This window comes from Camelus ferus, chromosome 25 (genome assembly GCF_009834535.1).
Source record: "Camelus ferus isolate YT-003-E chromosome 25, BCGSAC_Cfer_1.0, whole genome shotgun sequence".
NCBI lineage: Eukaryota > Metazoa > Chordata > Mammalia > Artiodactyla > Camelidae > Camelus > Camelus ferus.
The window spans coordinates 4,810,207-4,836,340 of record NC_045720.1 but is presented as its reverse complement, the minus strand read 5'-3'; the positions used below and the strand labels follow the sequence as shown (position 1 = coordinate 4,836,340).

Genomic DNA, 26,134 nt, shown 5'->3' with positions numbered 1-26,134 from the left:
GTGTCTCTTCCGCTTGTTGTAAGGATGTCAGTCTCACTGGATGAGGACCCCACCTTTACAACCTTATTTAGCCTTAGTTACCTCCTTAATGGCCCTGTCTCCAAACACAGTCACATTGCCGGGGGTGGAGTAGGGCTTCAACGTAGGGATTTGGGGAGAACAGAATTCAGCCCATTCACACCGACCTCCCAATTCAGGGTAGCCGTGGCCTCTGTAGTGGCCTCCCAGCAGCGGAGCATACTTTCTTATCTCTGATCTGGGGCTCAGCTATGCGCGCTGCTTTGAATGGGTTGCTAACAAGATGATGTTGGCAGAGACTGAGAAGTTGCTCATCTATTAGGTGTGTTCTCCTGAGCTTCTGCCACAGCAAGAGAAGGGCCTGCCCTGGCTGTCCTTCTTGATCCAGAAGAATGAATAAGCAGAGAACAGAGAAACCCCACCTGGCCCGCAGCCCTGCATCCAGGTGTCGGGCGCCCCCACTGGCCTGCAGAGCTGTGAATGTGGTGATGTGTGCGCTGTGCTGAGCTCGGTAGTGGCCGACTGTGCGGCAGTGCTGTGTGTGGCCGGCCTATATAAGATGTGTATATATATATATATATATATATATACATATATATATATATATATAAGCTGGAACCTATGTAGGTAACCCCTCTTTACTCCCTCATTCATTAATTCAGCAGTAATCTAAATGCTGCCTGGTCTGCTTGGGCAGCAGCACCAGACAGCTCAGAGACTGCACCAGGTTACCCAGCTAGTAACTTATGGACACTTATTTGGGAGACTAGCCCTTGCTATGGCTGGTCACCTCCCTGGAGCAGCTTCCCTGAACTCACTCAAAAACAGAGAGCTGTACTGATCTGCCTGATCTGTTAAAAATGACAATTTACTCATTAAAAAACTCACTTCATAAGTGTGGGTAATTTGGGGTAATGTGAAGCGCCTCTGATGGCAGCTGGATGTTCCAACCTCTAGATATGACAACATGACTGTCCCTGAGGGTCTGTACAGGTCCTGGATGTGTTCACTCATGGTGAGAGTGGCCAGGACCTACAGGGGCCACCTTATACTGAGGGTCTGTGTTCCATCGGCAAGATGACTTTGAGTCAGTCTCAAAATAAAAAATAAGAGGTCAAACTAAAAGATCTCTAAAGGCTCTTTAGCTCTAAAATCCTAAACTTTGATGGCTGTGGGCGGTCTCCGGTGCTGGGTTAATAACCCGAGACTGCATCCTTCAGATATCTGTTATTCATCCACATCGTGATAATCACAGGGGAAAAGTTCACTGCCTGTGAAGTTTCATGTTGCTTAGAAGTCTACTGTGTATCTGTGTGACGTCTCCTGGATTACAGAGCACTTCCCACGTATTATCTTCTTGTATTATCTTCTTGTATTCACAGAACTGCCCTGTGAAGTAAAAAGGGCAGAATGTTAATTTCCTACTCGATGGTTAAGTGGACAACGTCTCTGAGTCGTTTGAATATGGCCCAAAATAAGATGAAAAGTTAAGAGCATTGTTGGAGCTTAAAATCAGATTTCTTAAAATCTAGTAGTATGTTTTTAGGACCCTGTCTCTGAAGAAAGTAGACACATGTTTGGGGTACACAGACAGAAACACTGTCATTCTGTTCATCGCCCATTCATTTATGGGCCCTTCATTAATGCAGTTATTCCCTCAATCGTGAATGCACTGACTGCTTCTACTGCAAGGAAGTATGTAAAGAACGTAAAGCCGACAGAATCTGTAACCAGTTGTCAAAGTATGTATCTCATCACTGCTGATATTAGCTGTCGGTGGTGCCGCTTCCCTCATCTGTAAAATGGAGTTGATCTCAGAACCTACCTCCTAATTTTAAGATGCTGGGGAGGTTAATGTGTGTCGCGGCTCAGGGCAGTGCTGTTCTCTAGCACATGCTGTATGCTGAGTCCTGTGCTTCTGCACGGTCTTCGCTTGGCACCAAGGAGAGAAAAGAATAAAACTTAGAATTTAGTTTGTAGCTGGGAGTAGGGATAAGAAAAGGAGTTAAATGAGTGTTTTCACTTGTAAATAACTTTGTAATGTGCTGGAGTGGGGAGTTACGTGCACTCTGAAAGTAGGCGGCCTCTGTTGTAGCAATTGTGACTTTTAAAGTTTCTGCCTTTGAGTTCAGACAATAGCTCTCTAGCTCCAGGGCGGGTGGGTGTCTGTGGTTGTCTCCCAGGGTCTCATTCTTCATTCTTCTGCTGCAGATCACAGCTGTTCCTTGGAGGAGTCTCTCCCAGTGAACAGAGGCAGCGAGGCTGGCCTGAGATTGCCTGCGTCCCCAGCTCAGGTTGGGTGGCAGGTCTGGGTCCAATGTTGTCCGCTCTCTGGTGACCACAGTGATGAGTCAGCCTTAGGATAACTCCGGAGGCAGCAGGAAAAGAAGGAAAAAAATTATATTCTAAAATGCATTTTTTAATCTACTAAATTAATCACAAACCAAGATCAACTCCAATTCTGGACTTGTCAGTAAAGAAGTCAAGGAATTTAGTAACTAATGTCCACTTTTTAAGCTGGTTGGAGGTGGGCTGTGTCTTGCACCCAGATTCATCTTACCTAAAATAGAGTGTAACTTCGATACGTGAAATTGGGCCGGCAGGCTTAGTGGAGTCAAGTCCAGAGCCCTGTCCAGAGGTTACGTCCCACCACTCTTGCCACCATGGTACTCTCCCGTCCATATCTCCACATCAGGACATGTGTGGACAGTTTGTTGTGCTTCCCCTGTCCTTCCTCTTCGACCTTGGGTTTATCTCTGAAACAGATGAGGACTTGCAGTTCTAATTCCTGGGTGTGTGTGACATCGCCTTCGTGCATCCCATTCCCACCCTCCAGGTCGTGTTACAAAAACCTGCTGTCTGTCTTGCCATCCTTTTCTCTTTTTTCCACCTGTTACTATCATACTAGCTTTGTACCCAATTAATATGGTATGTTCATAGTTAAATAGAACCCAGATCTCCTTAAAAGGAGAAACACAAGGTTAAAGAGTCTTGGATAAGTGTTTCAACAACTATTATGACTAGTAAGAGGGTCAAATTCTGAAAAGGACTTCTGGTCATCCAGTTTCATTTTTTGTTCTTTATTCTGAGTCTTCTGAGAACGTTAAAGAGATTTCCAGGTGCAAGCCTTGCTCTGATTTATTTGTCTCCTGCCCATTAAAATATGTAAATAATAATAAGAAACACAACTACTGACTTGTCTTATAAAGACATCTGGTCCTTTCTAACTTAAGCTGAAAAATCTTGATGCTCTTGCGTTAGTTCTCCTCTTTAACATTGTTCTCACATTTATTATTCTGTGAGTTAAAATGTCTATTTTTAAAAATCTCATATTTATTCCTCTGGATCTCATCACTATCTGTTCCTGCCTGCCTGATTTTCCATGGTGACTTCAACTAATTTATTTCCATCTCCTCACAGCAAATGAAATTTCCTTAACCTTTCTCTGAGACATTACAAAGGATATTACTCATGGTGCTTAATTTCTTCCCACCTTTCTGGCAATCATATGCTCAGTGAGGTATTGTCAGAGGCTACAGAGAATTCTCCAAGTGATGCATAAACCCAACTTCATTGAAGAAATGGAGCCCCCTGTGGTTTGCCTTATTTTCAGAATTATATCCATTGCAATATTTATTGTATCGACTGTCTATTTTACACTGGTGGGTTTTACTCTGTTTAAAAATATTCTCTGCTTTTCTCTGTGTCTCTGGATACTCATAGAAGGAGGGTATGTGTGTACAGACTATCTTAGACTTTCTTTGAAGGCCACAGAAATAGGAACTCCATGTTTATTGAATTCCTCTTATCTACTAAGCACTGTATTGGTTATTTGGAAATTATCATTATTTAATAATAGTACTAATTGTGATTTATGTCTCCAGGTTAGACTCTGCTCTGAACTCTAGATTTATATATACATCTTGCCTGCTTGGCTTCACCACTCTGATGGCCAGTGGTATCTCAGAATTACCATGTCCAAATTAAACTTGTTCTCTCAATCCTGCTTCTCCCTCAGAATTCCCTATATTCATTTTTTATTTCTCTTACCCAGTGTACATATATACTTCATCTCCAAGTCTTGTTATATCTTATATAGAAGTATGTCCAGAATCTCCTGAATTCTCATGACCTCCACCCCTGGTCCAAGTCACCATGACATCTATCCTCAACCAAATCTTTGAACCCCAAATAGAATCCCATCTTTCCCCATGTCTTGAAATATTTGTGTAATCATGAGACTACTATGTCACAGGTTTCCATAACTCCATCTTAAGTATAAGGAGATCATTTGTACATTCAACAAATATTTACATACAATGTTGAAGGTCTCTGTCCTTGGTATTAACCACTTTATCAGGCAGGATTCTAGCTGGAAACAGGGTACATCCCATGTAGTTCAACTGAAATTATTTAAATAGAATCACTCTTAGTACCCTTTGTAGAAGAATGAAGTACTTCTTCCCAATCTGAGCAAACTAGACATCTCCTTTATATATTTTTTTTTAATTGAAGTATAGTCAGTTTACAATGTTGTGTCAATTTCTGGTGTGCAGCACAATACTTCAGTCATATAGGAACATACATGTATTTGTTTTCATATTCTTTTTCACCATAAGTTACAAGATATTGAATATAGTTCCCTGTGCTATACAGTATAAACTTGCTTATCTATCTTATATATACCAGTCAGTATCTGCAAATCTCAAACTCCTGATTTATCCCTTCCCACCTTCTTCCCCCACTGGTAACCGTAAGTTTGTTTTCTATGTCTGTGAGTCTGTTTGTTTTGTAAATAAGTTCATTTGTCTTTTTTTTTTTTTAATTTCGCATATAAGTGATATCATATGGTATTTTTCTTTCTCTTTCTGGCTTACTTCACTTAGAATGACAATCTCCAGGTCCATCCATTTTGCTGCAAATAGCATTATTTTATTATTTTTTTATGGCTGAGTAGTATTCTGTTGTATAAATATACCACAGCTTCTTTAGATATCTGTTTTATTAAAACTTTTGCAGAAACTTGACCTGGAACAGGTGCTTCCTTAAGGAGTGCCTGCTCTCCTTAAGAGTCTCCCTCAACACAGCCTGTTTTCTCTTTCAGATCCACAATGAAAGTAAAGTCCCAGTGTGTCCAAAGGAACAGTTGCAAGGGTTATATAAGGTGGAGGTGACATATACATAAAGGAATTATAAAATCTTGTGAACTTTTATCATCAAGAAATTGGGAGGCATGCATAGGAATAGATCCTAATTATCAAAAAGAACACAAGCTAAGATTGTATGAGATAAACTTTGTATTGATATCGGTATGCTGAACCAAAATTTAGAATTCCGTGTGTTAGCTTGAAGGACAGGAAGTATTTGTAATAAACTGTTTGGTGGGTTAATAGGAGCCTAGGTTAAATGGTGATCTATAATGTAAAAAGCGGACATGCCAGAATCTCCCTGGCATGCTGTAGAGGAAGAAATTGTCTGAAATAAATACTGAAATGAACACTGGGTGGGATCTAGTCTGTGGCAAACTTGATCACATCCTAAACATAACCCTGGGAGGACCCACAGGAAATTCACTTCGTTGAGATATTTAAAATTTTACTGGAGAGGAGAGCACCAGCATCTTGAAAGCTGAAAATGATTCAGGGGGCATTCTGCAAAGGAACTGACCCTTTGTTTCCAGGGAGACTGACAGGGTCTCATAGTAGCAGGGTGCAGACGCTGGTGGCACTTCACCACCAGATGGAAGATCGTCACATTACTATAAAAGACTTCAAGGGTGGAGTAACTATCAGTGTTTTGACCCCTAGGAATCTGTGATGGTGACTAATTGATCCTGTATCCAAAGGAACAGCGTAGATGTGCAGGTTACTTGATCCTCATAAACCGCATGTCTGATGGGCAGAAACTTGATTTGAGAAACCAAAGTGAGAGTTTATGGCCTGAGGTCTACTTCGCACAGTTAACTAAGTTACAGGGCCAGGGGCCCTTGAATGAAGAGGATGTTAGATACATCTGAAGACGAATGTCCGCAGCAGCTGTATGCCATCCTGCCTTAGTTGTATTACCGCGAGCCATCCTCTAAGCTTTCCCCAAAGCACCCAGAGCCATTTAACAAGCTGACTGTATACCAGACAAAGGAATATACCCAGACCTCCTGGGGTTCTGAGTCAGCACAAATCCATCAGAACCCAAAGTGCCTATATGCTCAGAGTGAGAGCTTCTGGAGGTCAGGCAGTAAGTGGAAACTTGGCCTGAGTCAGCCACACAGTGGATGCAGAGAACCCAGAACCCCTTCTGTGGTTATATTCCTGGGTCCTCAATGTGCAGTTGAAATGGAAGTGCTTAGCAACTAGCAGAACCTCTGTCTTACTTCCTTAACGTGTTGAGTTGAAAGCCAAGATTGACACTGAAGAATGACTGAGGAGCACAGTAAACTACTTTATCAGGTGTTAGCACTAATTGCAGGATGTGTTCCAGATTTGGCCTTTTTGTGCAAACAAATCGAATAGCTCTGGCAACAGATATGCAGCTACTAATTGAGCAAATAATCAGTTTCTCATTCTCGATTAATATGTTCAGTTGGGAATAGTCCAGTTTCAGTTGGCAAGGACAGCAGTACCCCTGCACTATTACTTCACAATTACGTCAACTTCATATGCTCTTTTTAAGCAAAATACGCAAGAATTTAATCTCATTAATTTCTCCCAGTACGTCATACGGTTACTGAACATAAATGGCATTTTTCATTGGATAGGGGAACATAGGAGAACCTAGATGCTTTAATAGGAGTCATTACATCAGAGAAATTTCAGTGATATTTATACATTCATGAAGTGTCTAGGGACCCAGTGGTCTGGATCAGGTCTGGATGACAGCCCATAAAGTAAATGACGCATTGTTGGACCCTGACCATCCAACATGGGAAAAAGTAAATTATAACCCTGTGTAGAATCTTCGGATTTTGGAGACAACATATACCACATGTGTATGTGTGTATCTGCTGGCCTGATCCGTTTAGAGATAATCCTGAAGTCTGACAGTTTTTCTAAGTTAATAGATTTTATTTATTTAAAGTTTAAGTTTCAGAAAACTGAGAATAAAGTGCAGAAATTCCCACATACTTCCCCTCTCCTCACATAGGTACCTCTGTTATTAACATCTTGCATTAATGTGGTGCAATTCCTGCAGATGATTAACTAATATTGATGGATTATTTTTACCTGAAGTCCACAGTTTACATTAGGGTTCTTTGTATTGTAATATTCTACAGGTTTTGACACATGCAGGTATCCACCATCACAAATGCATGCTTGTCCTGTACCCACCATCACAGCAACATTCACAGGAGTTTCTTTGCCCTAAAGATCTTCTGTGTTCCATCTGTTCATCCTTCTCTCCTTTCTTTAAGCTCTTGTCAACCACTGATCATTAATTTTTTTATTTGTGGTAAAATAAAAATAAAATTTACCTTCTTATCCATTTTAAGTGTAGACTTAAGTAGTGTTAAGTACATTTATATTGTTGTGCAATCAATCTCCAGATTTCTTTTCATCTTGCAAAACTGGAACTCTATACTCATTAAACAATTCCCCGTTCCTCCCTTCTCTTAGCCTCTTGCAACCTCCATTCTACTTCCATTTTCTATGAATTTGACTACTCTAGGTGGAATAATGCAGCATTTGTGTCTTTGTGACTGGCTTATTTCACTTAGCATTGTGTCCTCAAGTTCATCCCTGTTGTACCATGTGTCAAAATGTCCTTCCTTACTAAGACTGAATGAGATTCCACTCCATGTATATATCATATTTTTAATCCATTCATCCATCAGTGGGCACTTGTGTTCCTTCCATTTTGGAGCTATTGTGAATAATGTAATTATGAAATTAGGTGAAAAAATATCTTGTTAAGACCCTGCTCTCAATTCTTTTGTGTTTATACCCAGAAGTGTATTTGCTGGATAGGGTAATCCTAGTTTTAATGTTTTAAGAACACCATACTGCTTTCCATAGAATCATCCATAAGTCTGACAGTTTGAGTGCTATGATACAGGTTCATTATTTGATACAGCTGCCCTGACACATGGGCCTTATGATCCAGTAGATTCAATGGTACTTTGAAGTGATGTCACCGATAAGGATGCTCTACAGTGCCTCCAGGAAGCCCAAAGTAGTAACCAGAGCCTCAACTCTTTCGGTTTGGGAGTGAAAACCTGTGTTTTCCTGTATAGACACTTGACTTCCTTTGAGAAGGAGCTCCCTGCATGCTACGAGGCTCTGGTGGAGATGGAATGTCTGACCAAGGGGCACCAAGAGATTGTGCTGGCTGACCTTCCCAGCATGAACTGAGTGTTAATCTAGTTAAAGTTGGGTATACACCATTGCATTTCATCCGTAGATGGAAAGGGTTGTTTGAGACCAGGCCTTGGCAGACCTAGAAATCATGGAGTGAATCACACAAGTAGGGCGCTCATGTTCCCACATTGCTCTGCTTTCCACCAGCCCTCACCGATGGGTTCCTAAGGGATCTTCCTCTAAACGTGAGTATCCATATTAATTCCATACCAGCTCAAGTGAACAGCAGCTCCATCCAGTCTATTCGAACGAACATTTCTGTTAGCAAATCACCTCCAAACATAGTAGCTTAAAGCAACAACTTTTGTTGTTACTATTATTTCTCATAGTTCTGGCAGCTAACAGAATTCAGTGAAGCCGTTCTCAGTCAGAGCTCTCCACCGTGTGGGTCTGGGGCTGGGCTCACAGGATGACTTGGTCATTGGCATGTCTAGTGATTAATGCTGGCTATTGTCTCAAAATCTGGAGACAAAAACAGATGGGTCCCTGAAGCATTTATCACTTTCTCATGGTTTCTTCTGCATGGTCTTCTCAGATAGGGGCTGTATCCTTTTGATGGCAGACATTATAGAAGAAATATGTAACACATGCACGTAGACACACAGAGTCAATTTGCATTATTTGCAATAGTTATGTCCTGCACAGCTGTCTCAGACACTGAATTAGCAAATACTGAACCATTGCTCCTGGGAGAAATACAGTTGTTTTTTTTCCTAGACTCTGGTCACATATTTTCATCAAAAACAAAACAAAACAAAAAAACCCAATAACATTGCTCTCTGCATGTTTCTGTTTAAAGTCATCTTTTAATGTGTACTGTTGATTCACTAAAACTGAACTCAGGGCCCACACCACTTTAACTCATGCCTGAATGAAGCTTATCAAAAAGTATTTTTCCCTTATAAGGTACATAAAAGCCTTTTGCTTAGGAGCACTAGACAGTACTTCAGTGCTACACTTGGGGCCCATTTAAAATAACAAAATTACCAAGAAAAAGCACAAAAATATGAAAAACATAGCACTACATAGACCACAAAAAGATAACTTGTTTACAGTTTGAGAGCTCAAACAAGAAGCCACAGTGTGACTTGCCCGACCTCATCTGGGACTGTGAATGCTGGGCAACTCAGATTCTGCACCACCTCGTGCATGTCTGCAAACAACTGCAAAAGCAGCAGGACTATTGCTTTGGCGACTACAAATACATTTAGCAAGTGGACAAATAAACAAATGTGGAATCTGAGAATAATGAGGAGAAACTATATGAATGTATGTTTCCTCTCCTTATCATGGAGGGGTGATGATCAAAATAAGTTAGATGTGAGACATTAATAACAACACTAGAACATATTATGAACCATATTTTTTGTTAATTTTTACTATCATCTATGTTTTTTTATCAACTTGATGGCTGAAAGTCATCATCACGTTAAATAAAACCCAGCTAGGCCAAAGACAAAAAAAATAACAAAAACATTGCATATTCTTACCAATTTTCTCCACCCCATTTTCCATCCATTTGATGGATTTTCTCACAAAGTCCACCACCCTCCCCACTACGGTCCAGTCTATATTTGAATAGCTTTTCCCTTTTCTTTTGTTTCTCCCTTCCATAGATTCAAAATAGGTATCATCCTTATAAATGATGGTGTGTCTGTTTTGTTGATGCATTGGATGCCCCCCTACCCCCCGACCCCGCACATTCCTTAGGGCCTGCTCTGCTCTTTACTTCCACTATTTGTAATTGGAACGCTGACCCCTGCTCCCTGGTTTCTGGTGCATTTATCATTGTCAGTTAACATTGTAGTGAGTATTCATCACCCCGGATCACCCATTTTCATGTTTTTCCTTCAGTACAGTAAGCTCCCTGAGGGCAGGAATAGAGTGCGTGTGTGTGTGTGTGTGTGTGTGTGTGATATGTATATATATTCTGGTAGGTTTTCAAAAACTTGAATGAATAAATGAATTAGTTAACACATAAAATAATGTACTAGTATTTAGCTTGATCATATCCCCAGCAATATGTCTGGAAAACTGAACATAGTAAGAAGTTAGATAAGGTGGAGCAGCTGTTAAGCAAAGTGTTTCTCCCCCGTTTCTATGTTATTAGCTAGTAATTCACCTCCGACCTGCCTGTTCTGCCGTGTCCTTCTCCGTCTGTGACAGCGAAATACCCACCTGACCTGAGCACTGGGCTTTTCACTGTGTCTGTTGCTTCTCCCAAGTTTGCCTCCTTCTTATATAACATGTATTTCCACACTCATTGCTTCAGTAACTTCCATAAAGAGCAGTTGCTCTTGGCTTTTAATTTTAGATTAGTCTCTATTTTGGAAAATTCTATTATTCTTTTCATTCAGAAAGTGGTTTTGGTGTTCTTTGGCTTTTGTAGACACGTCTAAAATGATGTTTCAGAGTGAGTTCGATGACTGTGATGTGAGGGAGAATGCTCTTGAATTTTCACATGTCAGAAATGATAAAGAATGAAAAATGGAAGAAGAAGTGGAACGACGTGTGCGGGAAGGTGCCCGTCTGTGCTGTTTCCGTGGTCCTCGCCCGGACTGCCGTGAGTTAGGGCGAGGGGTGTGAGCTCAGACTCCACGTCGGCTGGGACAGCAGCTGCATGGAAGTGTTCTGTGCCTGAGAAGGAGGAATTCAGCTGTGACGTGGGCCTCAGCTGAGACTGTGAGAAATAACAACTTTGATCTCTACTTTGAATTAAAGTCTTTAAAAAAAATAATCTGCTATCACATCCTCTAAAGTCTCTATTGTCTTTTTAGATTTCTCTGTTTCATATAATAATCTTCTCTCAGTCGTCCTGGGCAATCTTTCATTTGGACACATAGCCATTCTCTTACCTCATTTGCACAAACAGATGGAGACCAATTATTTAGTGTGTTTTGCTTTCTCCTTTATTCGCCTACTCTAAGTTTCAATCACCGTTCTTAAGAGAACCCTCTCTTTGTTTCAGTGTTGTTTATCACAGACAAGAAGAAAATTATTGCCTTTGTTCAGACAAGAAGTTTGCACAAAAGTTATTATAATTCACAAAAATATCCAATTGTTTTGTTGAATGACTTCTTGTTTGTTCCTTTGATTTTATGATTTAGTAGCCAAGGTTTCTAATTATCAACTTGATTTGTCGCTTTTAAATGTTTCTAAGGTGTCTCATTTTCTTGTCTACACTATGCTCTAGTCACCTTGCCTTATGTCTCCTGCTGCCTTTTTTTTTTTTTTGACAATTAGGACACTATTTATGAAACAAGTACATCATTTATATGACAATGGTGGGAAGGAAATGTACCTGTCCAAAGTAAATTGCCAGTTTTCATGATTCATCATTCCCACCTCCTATTTCCCTGGCAAAAAAAAAAAAAAAAAAAAAAGCCATTAGTATCAATCTAAGAAAGTGAACATTTCTGTGAATCATAAATTATGTGGTTTTTTTTTTTCATTCTCTATGAAAGATTACTTACAGGAATTGTTTTGTTTACATTTGTACTCCTGCACAGAGATGAAGTAATAGTCCACTGAAATCTATTTAGACTTGTCTAGAATGGGTAGGATTTAAAGATTCTGTGAATTTTAACCTTAAAAGTAGACAAGCCCTTTTTGTCATGCTTCTCTCCAGGCAAGATTGGGAAACAGTAGTTATTATTGTTTTAAAAGACTCTTAGATTTCTATAATTAGCTTAAATTGTCTGTTGAACTCCAAATTAACAGACCCAACCCATACTAAACTTCATTGTATATTATGGACATTATAAAATAAGTATATCACAAAGAAGACTCATTATATCTTTTTTAACCAATCCTATCCTACACTCCCTAAGAATATTCAATTTACTATGTTCTTGATTAGCTTCAAAATCTAACCAGGTTAGAGAAGAAGGTCCTCAACTTAATAAAGAATATCTACAAAAAACCTACAGTTAACATCACACTTAATGGTGAGAAACTCAAAGTTTTCCCACTGAGGTCAGGAGCAGAGCATGTTCCTCTCCCCTCACCTTTTTAACACTGTGGTGGAAGACCTACCTGATGCAAAAATAAATAAAGTATGCAAGTGGGGAAGAAAGAGATAAGACTGTCTTTGCTCATAGATGACATGATCATCTGTGTACAAATTTCAAAATGTAGCTGATTTGAACAATATGGGTTTGAGCTGTCTGGGTCCACTTATACACAGATACGTTTCAGTAGTAAATGCTACAGCACTACAATGTCCCTGGTTGGTGGAATGTAGAGATGTGGAGGAACCACAGATACAGAGGGGCTGACTTTATAGTTCTACATGGATTAACCCTTGTGGTGTTCAGGGGTCAACCATAATTGGCAAAAAAACTCCTGGAACGAATAAGCGATTATCAGAAGGATGTCTGATGTACAGCATGATGACAATAGTGAACATTGCATGTTGTGTCCTTGAAATGTGTTTACGAGGATAGATCTTAAATTGAATTTGCTCACATACACACACATCACACACACAACTGGTAACTGTGTAGAGGTGTTGAGTATGTTACTTAGCTAGACTGGGGTGCTCTATTCACAATGCACGCATATCAAAACATCAAGTTGTACACTTTGAATATATACAATTTTTATGTGCCAAAGGCATCTCAATAAAGTTGTTAAAAATGTAATTACTGCCTAAGTACAAAAATGTCTCCCAGTATCTATAGTTCTCTCATGCACAGTTATGCACACACTATTTGATAGTTAACTTCATAGTGTTGCTTTGATCTTTCAGCAGACCTCTTTACTGCCTTTTAGTGCTCCCTTTTATAATACAAATCATTCTTTGGCTCAGGTTAGACATTACACTAAACCTCTTACCTCCAACAGCAAGCTGTCACTTTCTCTACTACATAGCACTTGAAAACAAGGTAACTTCCACAAGTCGTCTGATTTTGTTTTGCACATTAAAATTGCCTACTTCTAGATGAAAAGGAGATTAAGTTTACACTTTGTCAAGTTTTGTGATATAATTGAGATAAATTAAATTTAATATTTCCCTTAGCACATAGGTAGAAACCACTTCTTTAAGAAATATATTCAACAATTTTTACAGTTATTTTTCTGAGTCTTTTTTTTTCATTCATAGTCCTAAGTTCCTTGAAGATGTAAATAAGCTTAGAAGATAGAGTATACCTTTGTTGTAATCAAATCTTATAAAACTTAAGTGGCAAATCTATACCATGTAAGTGTTCCTGCATTACAAGAAAAGACTGCTAGAATCAAGTCCCACATTGGCTGTTTGATCTCCATGTACTCCATTCACAAGATGAGTCCTATTTCTTATAAAATGAAATAAACAGACTGAATTAATTAGATGGATCCTTCCAGCAGATCAAAAGTGAGTTGAGGAAGCCATCTGAAGTGTGGGTTTACCAGCTTGGGTTAGGACTAGCTTGGGAGAGAGGTGGCAGGCAAATCACTTGATCAACATGGAAGGCTAGTCATTGGCTGAAGGATGACGCGGAGCAGTCCCAGTCCAAGAAGCCCGAGGCATTATGCGTCAACGCACTGGAACAGGGAAAGGACAAGTATTCAGCACTCAGCCTGTGAATGGTAACCAGAACATGTTTTAGGATGTTTAGCAGCCTAATTATGTCTGCAGTTGTGTGGCCTTATGAAAGACAAAATTGGGCAGTTTCCAGATTTCTTTGTAAGATTAAAAATTCTATTTATGAATTTCCCTTGAAAGCATATATACATAGTTGATAAAAATAGAGAACAACCCCACGTATGAGACTCTTGCTAATAGTTTGCATTAATCACATCCATCTCATAAAATTATAATACAGTTGTTATGATACTAATATAGAAATTCTTTAATTTCTGCTCCACTTAATTTGCATATGTAATTGACAGCTCATTAGAAATGATGAAAGCATAATTATGAAAACAAATATAGAAGAAAGGACAAAGTCTCGACTGGTAAGTTATTGCTAAATGTATATTTTGTATCATATTGTGGACTTGTTATTATGGATGTTAATTAGTTTTTTTTTTACATGATCTCCACTCTAAGAAATCAGACAATGAGATGCAAACACATACAAGAAAAATGCTAAGCAGTGAATTCATGGCCAAGTACAAAGTCAAAGCCTTAATTTCAATTTACCAACATGTCATCAGTTCTGGGATATGGTAATGCTATTACATTTGGCTAGAAAGCCAGAATTCCAGTTCAATAATAAATTGTGTAGAATTTTACTGTAAGGATTAAAGATGTCTACCAACACTAAAGGTCTACAGACTGTCCTATGAAGCTTTCTAAGAGATCTCTGTTAACTTAAAAATATATACTTTACATTGGATCAATTTATTTACCCATGCATTCATTTATTTAATTTATATTTGTTAAATGCCTGACTCAAAATCCTGAAACAAGTAAAAAAGAAAAAATAAACTTAATAAATTTAGGACTGCTTCACTAATACGTAAAATGAAAAATGAAAATGAAAAAGATTAACCACCATGTAGAAAAATGAACAGTCTAGGAACAGATAGTTCACAGATGATTAAATAAATTCCCTGTGAAACGTAAAAAGCTGTTTTGTTTTTGTTTGTCTAACAGTAAGAAAAATGCAAATTAAAACCACATTGAGAAACAGGCTTCACATCTTGTAATGGTCAAGTATCTTCTAGTGGATTAATTATCCTGCAGATAACTATGCACTCTTGAAACAGAAAATAACAATGAATAATAACTGAAATAATAAGTAATAAGTCACTGGGGAGTGACAGAAAGTAAGCAGAAACTACAGGATGCCCTTCACTTGGAAAGAAGGGCAGGTGTTTTTATAACTTTTGGAATGAAAGTAGTCTCTGTTGGGGATGTGAGGGATATCTAGAACCTGGAGAGAAATTTGAAGTCTTTCTTTTTCTACACACCAGAGGGCAGGGCTCTAGACAACTACACAGCTAGAAAGAATGTGGAAATACGGCAGAAATGAGAGAGTTAGAGAGGGAGGATACTCTAAATTCTGCACACAATCTCTGCCCAAAATTTTGCTGAGTCTTGCATGACTTGTGTGCCTGGCAGACTCTGAGTAGCCCAGCTGAAGTTCAGATAAGTATTTCAACTGCTGGTCGTCGTTGTAGTGGAGTCATTGGAATTTGACTTTAGCCTAATTACCTGCTGAAGGAAGAAACAAAACAAAACAAAACCAAAAAATAATCTTGCTGAGGAAATAAAGGAAGTCTCTAAAATACATGTATCATTCACAAAATCCAGGATACAATTTTAAATTACCCGAATTATTAACTATATTTAAAAAACAAACAAATAACAACAAAAAAGCACATGACATAAGTGACAAGAAATAAAGATCAATCCTGAAATTACTCAGATGATGCAATTAGCAGGTAATGATTTTAAAACAACTATTACAACTATGCTCAAGAGGAGTGAAAACTATTATTATGCTGAATGAATAAGTAATAAATGTTACTAGAAAAGAACTATATAGCTAAATGGAATTTTTTTAATGAAAAATGCAATATCTGAAATTTTAAAAAATAGAAGAAAACCATACTATTTCATGAGGTTACCAATGGATTGAAAATGGAAGAAGAATTAGCAAATTTGAAGATAGATCATTTATTCAATTGGAAGAACTGAGAACAAATATAACATTTCAAAGTCTCAGTTATGTGTAGAATAATATGAAAAGTCTAACAGACATGTAATTAGAGCCCACAAAAAGAAAGGAGATATGATTGTGTAAGAAAAAAATACCTTTGAAGAAACAATGCTCCCAAATTAGTAAAATACATAAATTTAAAGATTCAAGGAATTAGTGAACCCTAAGGAAGTTGAATTCAAAGCTAGAATAACATAGTCATATTGTTAGAAACCAAAGTAAAATTTTGAAAGAATGTGCAGAAGAGTGAATCATCCCGTACGGAAGAACAGTGATATGAACATTTGCCAACCTCCCAACCCAAGAAGACAAGAGACTGAAAGCACAAGTCTAAAATGACAAACTAAAAATTTGTCTCAATGAAAACAGTGTTGTTTCAATATTCTTTAATAATAAAGGCAAGATAAAGATACTGCTGCTAAGTGAGAAACAGTGAATTGGCTGCCCACAGACCTGCACCACTTGAAATGCCAAAGAAAGGTTTCCAGATGGGGAGAGGACACCAGAGGGAGTCTCAGGTTGCTGGAAGGAATCCAGAGTTCTAGGAAAAGTAGATAGATGAGCAGATAGAAAAGAGTTTTCCTCAGTCTTTTAAAATACATACAAATCAAAACCAAAAGAATAGCATTGTCTTGTGGGTTTCTATTGTACACCAGTGTAACTTATACAACAACTTTAGTATAAAGGTGAGGGATGCTGGTAAATCAACATTTCATTGCATGGTTCTTATGTTTTATGTGTAATGCTTAAATACTAGTTCTGATATTGCGTTTCTTGGACAGCCACTGCAAACATAGAGTTACAGCCAAAAGGAGAACTGATAATTTTTTTTAATCTAAAAGAATACTGAAATACCCAAAAATGTTTTTAAAGGAAAATATTGAACCCCCTCTGCTAGTATTTGGCAGTTTAGCATGTTTATAAATAAACCATGGATCGAAGAAATCACAATGGAAAATTGAAAGTTTTCAAAGTTTAGTGATAATAAAACTAAAACATAAAAACTTGTAGGATGTAGATAAACCAGTACTCAGAGGGAAAAAGATGGCTTTTAATGGCAATATGATGAAAAAAACAAACTGTAAAAGCAATGACCTAAGATTCCTCTTCAGGAGTCTAGATAAAGGTGAGCACAGTAAACACCAAGTAAGTGGGAGAATGGAAGTAATAAGGACAGGAGGAGAAAGACGTGACAGAGAACTTCAATTAAGAATGATAAATTTTGAAACTTGAATTTTTTTATTAAAAACCATCCCACACAAAAACCTCCCAGTCTACAGTTCCACTAGTGGTTACTTTCAAACACTAAAATTAAATAAAATGATATACACAAACTCTTTTAGAAAAAAATAGAGAAAAGAGAACTTTGCATCTTGTTTTATGAGCAGGTATAAGTCTTTTACCAAAACTTAAAGAAATTACAGACATGCACACGTAAAATTACAGACTAATATCCTTCATGAATATATATGCAAAAATTCTTAACAAGATATTAGCAAGTCAAATCTTGCTCTATATACTTACCACTGAAGATGTAAAAGACTCTCCTTATTCGGAAAATTGGCAATTAAAGGCAAAACATTAAACATTTATCCTACTTTCCTTTGATAAATGCATGCATGTCAGTGAAATAACTCCAGTTGACAAAGGTTAGTTCTTTATGCAACAGTTAAAAGTAATAAAAACAGAAAGGATTATAGACTTAGAAAATTACAATACTATCATTTTGCCTTCCAGGGAACAGATACCAATTGATGAAAACATTAGATGAAATATTTATTTTTAAAAATCCTCACATCTTCTTGGTGGAGTCATCTGTCAGTTACTCTCTGAGATTCTGAGACTACTGATGAGTTATAACATAACTAAAAGTGGGATAGCAAAAGATTTTGTGACTGCTGTTTATATATGGCATATCATACAAAATAGTCTTGCCAAAAAAAATTAAACTTGAATCAAATTAACAATTTAGTGCAAATATTATTTTTTACTGGAAAACAGAGGACAGAGGGCTAAGTTAAACATCACTTTGAAATAACAAACATACCAATATAGAATATGGTACAGTCCATTAGACATGATCTAAGTTTTCCAGAAAGCAATTGAGTGATTAAAAATTAATAATATGAAAATTTGGGAGAAGGATTAATAATAAAAGAGGCAATATTTATTTTTTTACATGTAGTAAGTAGAACCTGTTTGAATCCTAAATGTATAAAAAAATGCATTTTAGACTATTGGGAAAATTTGAATATAGCCTGGATATTAGATAATAGCATATAATTACTATTAATTCCTCAGGTGTTATATAAGAAAATGTTAAGAATTCTTAGGGATTTGTGAACAAATGGGTAAAATCACATGATTTTTCTTCTTTTAATACAATAGCATATAAAATAAATAAATAAGATGGGATTTAAAAAGCAAATACACCAAAAGCTTGATAATTTCTAGGTCCAGTTGATAGTTATACAGAGGTGAGTTAATACATTTCTCCCAAAATACATTTGTAAATGCTTAAAACTACTCCTAATTAAGAAATATATTCACATACACGCACACACACACTCTTCTGAAATTTACAGACACCTATATGCATATCAAATCAAAATTAGACATTGATTTTCACATACTGAAAAAGTTGTCAATTTTAATTTTTTCCATCAATGATTAGGCAAAATTTGTTTTAAAGATTTTTAAATTCCTTGAACTATATATTTTAGATTATTTTCTTCATTAAACTGAGGAAATATTTCTTAAGCAAATATTTTTATTACTTTTGAACTGAAAGATAAGTACAGTTAGAAAAAGAAGGACTCCCCTGAGTTTTGTTTTGGTTCTGATTATGCCCAGATTAGCAAGTGGACTTAGAAAAGTATCAACTTCCAAGAGTATCAGTTTTTCATCTGTTGAATGGATAATTAGTTATTTGCTTCATAATTCACAGAATGTCTAACATGAATCAAAAGAGATAGTGTACTAAAATATTCTCCTAGACCATTCATCAAATCGTGCAGGTGACTGTGCCTCCACCGTCATTTAGATACCCCTTCCCTCCAGGCTTACAAAATGTATTTGACCATCCTGTGTGTCTCAGTGACACTGTTAGAGAAGCATTTGGGAGACAACTGACAGATTCTGACACCACCTCATATTCTGCAGTCTTCTTTCTTTTTTGCCCAAAGATACAGGTAAGAGAGAGGAGGACAAAACAATAGTGACAACAGAATGCTCTCCCAGGAGATGCTGAGGCACTGAGATGGGACAGAGCAGGAACCCATGACTCCTGCTAGGGCTGAAGGATCACGGGAGGGAGTTCTGTTACTGGAGCCCAGTGATGATTGGGCCAGAGGAACACCTGCCAGACAGACTCTCTGAACAACGCTTGTCGAAGAACATCGCTGTTGGCGGAGAAGATGAGCCATGTCAGGTGGTACCCAGACACCCCCCACCTCTGAGTTCTTAAAGCCTCCCAGTGACTCAGCCCAGATCGAAACCAGAGAATGTAGAGTCCAAATGAGGCAAATAAGGACGGGAAAGCAAACACCTGCAATACATGCTTCCTCATGATTTTGATGTAATTAAACTCAGTTGCCCTAAGATTACTGATCCCTCGTGTTCATGATCTCAGAAGAATACAGATTTTTTTCCCTTTCTCCTCCCTCTCTATCACTGTCTCTAGCAATCCTACGGAAACAAACAGAAGTTTCTTTTATAGTAAATTCCTTAATTTAACTCTATGTCAAGGTCATGGGGCAAGCTCTTACCTTCTGTACTGCTCTGTCCCTAATAATGAAAGGCACATATTTACTAAACAATGAATGAATGGATTCGATGTTTTGCATATAAAATGTAAAGTCATTATTAGAATTATATAACTAGAAAAATATTTTGAGAGAATTATTGTCAAGCTGTTTAAAATAGTTTGAAAACCTTTTAAACTTAGACAATAAAAGCGAAGACTCATTTGCAAACCACACAATAGCACTATACAAATAAACAATAGTACTATACAAATAACATTGTAAGTCAAGAAACCTGATTCCCTTGTCTGCTTTTAAAATAAAGAATGAAAAACAAAATTGTAGCCAATAACTGATTAGGTTTTTAAAAAACTACTTCAAATCAGTGTTAATTCTAAATAAAAGAGAGAGATGAATAGAGTTTAAAATTAATTGAATGAGGGTAAGTGTGTGTAAACACTTTTGGAAAGTCAACAGAGGGAATGTCAAACTCTAAGAAAGAATAAAAAGCTTCAGATAAAAGATCTAGAGTTAATTTCCATAGTGTTCTTTATTGGCTTATTTTTTTGGTTAATTGCGTCTAAACGTTTTAAATGTATATTACAACTAGACAGAACTACGGAATCTATTTGTCAAGTAAAAATAACACTAGCTGCTGTAACAAATAATACCCAGATCTTACTGGCTTGTTTCCGCACAACAAGCCTTACCCTCACTTAGGCAGCTTCTGGCGTGAATAGATTTGATTGGGCGTGTCTTCTCCGTAGCTCTCTTCCAGGTAGTAGTGAGCAAGGCCCATTGTGAGTTATGGCTTTGACAGTTCAGAATCTCCTGCAGCCAGCTGTGTGGACACGGATGAGTGGGAGAGAGGGTGGAGAACGTTGTGTCACGTTATAGGAGGCAGGCCTAGAAGTAGCAAACACCTTCCATTACGTTTAATCGCTGGAATGGGCCTAATTCATATACAAGAGAATTAGAAGCTATGGTCTTTTTGAGCATCTGCATTAGAAAATAAAATGACTTGCTGAACACAAAGCAGTGACTCTGTCACTGAAAGTAATATTGTCCAATAATTCTGCTGATTCTTTCTGTTAGTTGTTCTGCAAATATAGACCCAGTTTTCTGTTTACACAGCTCCCTAAAAGTGGTGGGTGTTTATCTCTTTCACAAAATCTCATACCATATTGAAATGTATAATTTTTTTTAAAAAAAAACCTGTTCTCTGTGTCAAATCAGCATGGATTTTATTCTAATTTAGCTCAGAGGATAGCTATCTTCTTCCCTGCCCTACTTGATTAATACCTATACAAGGAGATTCATGTTCTGTAAGAGAATGTTTGCCAGAACAACCTATTTACATATGTTCTCAGATCTTTCTTTAACTTTTATTTTTACCTACCCATTGCTCTCTGAAAATAGCTCACTCTGTTTTGCTATTCTGTGTAAGTGTTGGTTTTAGACTGATACCTGAATCACCCACTCTCCGTAAGAATTGGAGTAAAATCAGATTGGATTTCTTAGAGTCATTTTTCAGCTAAAGGTTTAAGAAGCAGTAGGATTGCTTACTGCACATGAATCTCCAAAACTGCTGAAAGTCAAGGTTTTTTTTAGAAGTTGAAAACAGTTGAAAAAACTGTCTCAAAGCACAGGATTAAATCAAGAGGAAAAATTCCTCTGCATCTAAACTTGAGTGTTTCCACCGTCAATGTTATTGGCAGGTTCATTTCAAGTTGAAGTAGCTATTTTTCACTGCGTATGGTTGTTTCCAGGATTACTTACCACCTTGTAGATCATTACGCGTTAGCGTTGGAGTGGGCATCAGGGACATTCTAGCACTCACAGCCCTCTCCATACACGGGAAAGTGAAGAGCACCAGGGATGGTAGACGGAGCCAGGCTTGCAATATAAATCCGCACAACTCTGGGTTGGAAAAGACATTGCTGGAAGTCCAGACACTAAAACCGTATCACCAAAGAAGTGGTGGTAACAGAAATAATGATGGTACATATATCTTCCCGCAGATGTTGTCTGCTGTGTTCTACTCATACTGGTTATCTTGAGATTCTCTGAACTTGTAGTACTCATCTTTACCCATTTGTTTATTTAGTATATGCTCATTCTACTCCCTGAGAGCAACTACCACTTATTTCCTGAGTTTTACTACAGACATTGGCTCCGTCCTGAATCCAGCAGTCACCTGCCTAGCGTTGTTTCTGCTCTGTATACCCTCAGATATTCTGATGTGCCCACTCTCTGCCTCTCTCTTCCTCCTGCTCCCCACCACCCAGATACACTCCCTGGAACAATTCTCTATGTATAGTTTTGTGTCTGCATTCTTCACTTCATATCATATCATATCATATCATATCATATCATATCATATCATATCATACATTCACCCCTCAACATTATAGACAATAGTATAGTATTTTAAGAGAACTAAAGATTATGAATTAGAAAGTCCCAAGTTTGATTTTGACTCAGTTGCTTATCAACATTTTACTTATTAGGCAAGTTTTAAAATGTCCTAGAATTTGGTTTCTTAATGTAAAGCAGAACAAATAATACGTAGTTCTCATGGTTGTGGAGAGAATTAAATGAGATAATTCATCTAAAGCAGGGTTGCCACGTTTAGCAAGTAAAACTATAGGATGTCCAGTTAAGTATGAATTTTAGTGTCTGTATTGTGTTACATTCCTAGGGCTGCCATAACAAACTACCACAGATTCACAGTTCAAGGGACTAGAACCTTAAAGTCAAGGTGTCAGTAGGGCTGGTTTTACAGGAGTGTCTGATGGAAAATCTGTCCCATGCCTCCCTCCTGGTTTCTGATGGTTGCTGGCAATCTTTTGATTGTAGGTGCATCACCTGATCTCTGCCTCCATCTTCACAACACCTTCTTCTCTATGACTCTGTCCCCCCACTTTTTTAATAAGGATATATTGGCATTGCATTTACAGCCCACCCTAAACCCAAGATGATCTCATTTCAAGATCCTTAATTATATCTGCAAAGAACCTTTTTCCTAATAAGGCCACTTTCGCAAGTTTTGGGGGTTAAACATATCTTTCTTGGGGCCATTATTGAAGACACTGAAGGTGTGTATCAGATAAGATGTCATAAGACCCATGTATACTAAAACTTATTTGTTGCTTATCTGGAATTAAAACTTTACTGAGTTTTCTGTATTTTATCTGGTAACCTGAATGTTCTGAACTAACACCTGACAGACAGTAATGGCTAAAATGAATGAATAAATAACTGTAACTATTCTTTTCAATTTTTTCTGTAGAATTTGTTTCAGTAGCTTCACAACTAAGTTATATTCATCTACGTTAACAAAAGCTAAATGTATTTGATATACTTTTCCTATTACTCTTCTAGAAAACACTTAAATAAAATTTAACATTTGGGTTGTTCGTTGTTCATGTAATAAACATATTACATTGCAACTTTAATTGCTAGGCGTTAACTATCCTGCTTTAATATGGATAAAATTCAACGTCCTGGCCTTTGAATATCTTATACTTTAGTGAGAAAATAAATGCAAATATGTTTCAAAATACATACAGTTCTGTTTAGCTAATCATTCATCCCCACTTCAATGTGACAAATATTGAAACTGATTAGACATATAATTCAGGCAAATAAAATAAAATTTGGGAATAGGATAAAATACTATGTGTCTTTACTTCTTAAACTGCTAATACTGTTTAGAATAAAAGAAAGCGATCACGAGAGAGTCGTTCTTGATGCTCTAGATATTTTTCCATAAATCTTAAAAACATTTCTATCTTCTTTCAGTTTTTCTCTTTGTAAAGATCTTTGCTGAATAGTGACTGGATCATACCATAGAAAGCAAAGTTCTTAAATTCTTACATAACCACCCATCCCACAGTTGCTCTTCCCTTTATGGTCAAGAAATTCCTATATCATTTTTACAGTGAGCTACAACTTGTGACATTCTTCCCTCGGATCCTGTTAAAGTAATAAATAATGTATATTTGTCTTGACTGACAAAATGGGTGATACTTACCTTGTTTTTTTTTTCTCTGTTGCCCCTTCATAGACTCATTATTCAGATGCCAAAATATCACCAGCATTCTCTTGTACAACTGGAGTTTAAATTTAAAACATCTCTGTATAGATGTGCATATTTTATGTCAAAACATTGAAAAGTCAGCTAGCAGTAAGGGTGAACGGTGTTCAAGTGGGGAGAAACTGGTAGATTCACACAAAATAATTCATTGTATTTTTAATAGCATTGACAAAAATAAAAATTAAACTTATAAATAGGAAATCACATTCTTCTGTGATTTAGAAATTAGAATATTGAAGTATCTTAATACCAAATAAAAACATATATTACGTTTTCTGTATATGTGTATACATGTTTGTATGTGTAAATAAACATAAATAAATGAGTATATATGTATATGTATATACGTATATGGGGCTTGAATAATGGCCCCAAGAAAGATATGTCTAAGTCCTAACACCCAGAACTTTTTTAGAAACACTCTTCCCAGTAGAAACAGGAAGCCTGTATCAATAACAACCCAAAATGAAAATCGTGGGACTGTGGTGTGAGTGGTGATTTCTCTGGGCATAGAGGTATAGATCTTTTAAAGAGCTTTATCAAGTAATTATAAATGACATACAATTATGTATGTGAACTGTACAATATGCTTTGATGGATGTGTACACTTGTGAAACCATCACCATGCGCACAACAGCGAACATACTAATCCCTCTCAGAAGTTTCCTTGCACCTCATTTGTATATCCTGAGATTTCTAACATGAGAAAATACCTCTGTGACTGTAGATCAAAACCAAAGCGCAGATAGCCTGTTCAAGGATGCTATGCATCCGAGCACACTTTGCTTGCTCACATTTGCAGCGTCCATCCTTGTCTGTTCTTTAGGAAGGATTCAGTAGGAACAGAACCCTCGGGAAGGCCTACACAGGCTTTGCATGAGACGTCACCATAGAATCTTCTCACAACTCTAACTCTATGGCCCGACCGGGGCCTCAGTATCTTAACTAAATCACAGATAGGAGAATTTTTACTCGGAAGGCTGGAGTAGAAACAATTTTACATGTTTTTAAAGTGTATGGTGTAATACTGCTGACCCATATATTGTTGTCCCCTTTTATTCGTCCTCTCTGTTCTCCTCCTCATTCAAGACTCAGATCAGAGACCACCTCCTACATGGAGCCTTCCTAGAATAATCCTGATAAATGAGTGCTTTTTGTCTGTTTCTCCACAACTTTTAACTCTGTCTGACAACTGAGAATGCTGTATTGACATTGGCTGAGTACATACCTGTCTCTCGTATGAGGCTGGGGATTCTCCACAGTGGGAGCTGTGTCTGACCCATCTTTTTGCCCTCAGTGGTTGGCACAGTGTTATGCCCAGGGCAGAAACTCCATCAGTTACTGGCAGTAGAAACAGAGCTGAGTTCCAAAAACTAAACATTGGTTTAAAAAATTCCCAAAATATAAGTGTTGTGGCAATAAGTCTGCTGAGACCTGAAAAAAATTGCTACTTTTCAGATTCCTTAAAGAATATTCCTCTAGTATCTCCTGCGTCCTTCTACTAAAATTTCTAATCTCACAGTTATTATTCATTTAGATATCAAAAAAAGACTAAATTAGATCATCTTACATCTTTCCCTGAATGATGAAATTTTCCAGTGCCTTGTCATTGCTTGAATAATACCCCATTTTTCGTATCATTCTAAGAGATAATTGACTGACTAAATAAAAAATGATAGCATCACCTTTCAGATTAATACAATATGTAGAAATGAACTGTACAATTATGATAGTACAAAGGAGAGGAGGGAAGGAAGGGAATCATTTTATTTGAAATTTCTTATACTACACATGAAGCCATAAAATATTACTTGAAGACATACTGTGATTTTATATACATATAATATATATACTGAGCCTATATGTTATGTATGTATATCATACACAGGCACACACACACACATAGAGTAAAAGCTATTTTCTAAAAAAGAGAAATAAATAATAAGCCATAAGTGGGTAACATGTAATCTTATATAATACACAATTTAAAAAAGTAAATATAATCCAGTATAAAATATAAAATAAAAAGTAAATAACATCCAAAGGACAGATGCTAAACAACAAACAAGATGGTAGATCTAGTTCATTCATATCAATAATCTCATTAAATAAAGTGATATAAAAACAACAATTAAAAGAAATGATTCTTAGACTGAATAACAGTTAAGGACCAAATATATGCTATCTGCAAAAAAGTTTTCTCTAGGTGTAATGATATAGATAGGCTAAGAATGAGCAGAGGAAAAACATATGGACCATCAAAACACCAGC

The 26,134-nt window shown here is 37.2% G+C and overlaps 1 long non-coding RNA gene across 1 annotated transcript; it reads right to left on the bottom strand.

The window, feature by feature from the left end:
* On the bottom strand, positions 1–21,705 carry LOC116659865. The gene is made up of 3 exons (XR_004315225.1): positions 20,436–21,705; positions 4,503–4,507; positions 1–12 (listed from the first exon to the last, which is right to left on the bottom strand). It is a non-coding gene; the product is annotated as an uncharacterized LOC116659865 (long non-coding RNA).
* Positions 21,706–26,134: the final 4,429 nt, after the last annotated feature.